The 1236-nt window shown below is 39.0% G+C and overlaps 1 pseudogene; it reads right to left on the reverse strand.

Annotated features, from left to right (window-relative positions):
* Positions 1-533: 533 nt before the first annotated feature.
* On the reverse strand, positions 534-898 carry LOC114030622 (annotated as a pseudogene).
* Positions 899-1236: the final 338 nt, after the last annotated feature.

Consider the following 1236-nt stretch of genomic DNA (forward strand, 5'->3'; position numbering starts at 1 on the left):
TTTTGAAAGGCCATCAATAAGCTAGACAGCACCTAAAGAAGGGTAACCAGAATTATCAATGGTATTGATTCCATCATATGAATGTCAGTTGAGCTGGAGATGTTTAACCTGTAGAAGAGAAAACTGGAACATGGTAGTCATCTTCAAGTACTTAAAACTGTCACAGGGGAAAGGGTTTAGATTTGTTTGGCTCCAGAGGGCAGAATTAAAAGAAGTGGGTAGAAATCTCAGAGGTAAATTTGGGCTTGAAGTCAGGAAAAAAAAAACAAAACTAGATTAGAAAAAAAAAACTAATTAGAACTCTTCAAAAGTGAAATGATCTGTCTTATATAAAACAGTGGCTTTCCAGAGGACAAATGACCTCCCATAGAATATATCATAGTGGGGATTCTTTCAGATATGGGCTTGACTAGCTAGTAACTGGGTTCCTTTTGAGCTCTACATTCTGTGATTAAAAATCTACAGCCAAAACTGTCCTTATGCTTTTTTTTTTGCAAAAAAATGTGTAATTTTATTTAATCAGTTTTCATGTTCTAGATCTTTGAGGGATAGAGCATCACTTGGATCCTGTGTCCAATGGCCTTGGCAGGAAGATTGCTTCTGAACTTGGCTCAAACCATTCTACTATTTTCCATGAACTCGAGTAACTTTTCCCCAGATAACTCTTGCTCTATTTGGTTTCCCACCAGGAGTCACTGTGTTGTTTTTGGCTTTGTATACATAAGCACACCTCTTGCCCAAATAGAATTCAGCTTCATCCCAAGCATAGACTCCTTCAATTTTCAGAAGAGCTTTTCAGAATTTTCAGAAGGCCTCGCTTGTAGCCAGCAAAAATGGCCTTGGACCACAGTCTTACAGACATTTTGCTGTTCTAGAAGTCCTGTTTCCAGCAGGCCTCCCTGGCTCCAAGGTGGAGGAAAAAGGAAGTCTGTCCTTATGCTTTTTCATCCTATCTGTAATGTCCAAGTTCCAGGTAAAGTAAAACAACATACAAGGAATGATGGTAGTCTTAAAAGCAACGTGATACTGGCTTCCTTGTTGTTCTTTGTGGATGTAACTCCATTCCTAATATCTGTCATTTTCACTGACTGTCCTTCATGCCTGTAACTCTCTCACTTCTCATTTATGTTTCCAGGTTTCCCAGACTTTCTTTGGGTCCCAGCTAAATCCCATCTTCTGCAAGAAGTCTTTCTCAATCCCACTTAATGTTAGTGACTTCCCTTTTTTGATCATCTC

The sequence above is a fragment of the Vombatus ursinus genome, unplaced genomic scaffold, assembly GCF_900497805.2.
Source record: "Vombatus ursinus unplaced genomic scaffold, bare-nosed wombat genome assembly UNPS02014973.1, whole genome shotgun sequence".
NCBI classification, from domain to species: Eukaryota; Metazoa; Chordata; class Mammalia; order Diprotodontia; family Vombatidae; genus Vombatus; species Vombatus ursinus.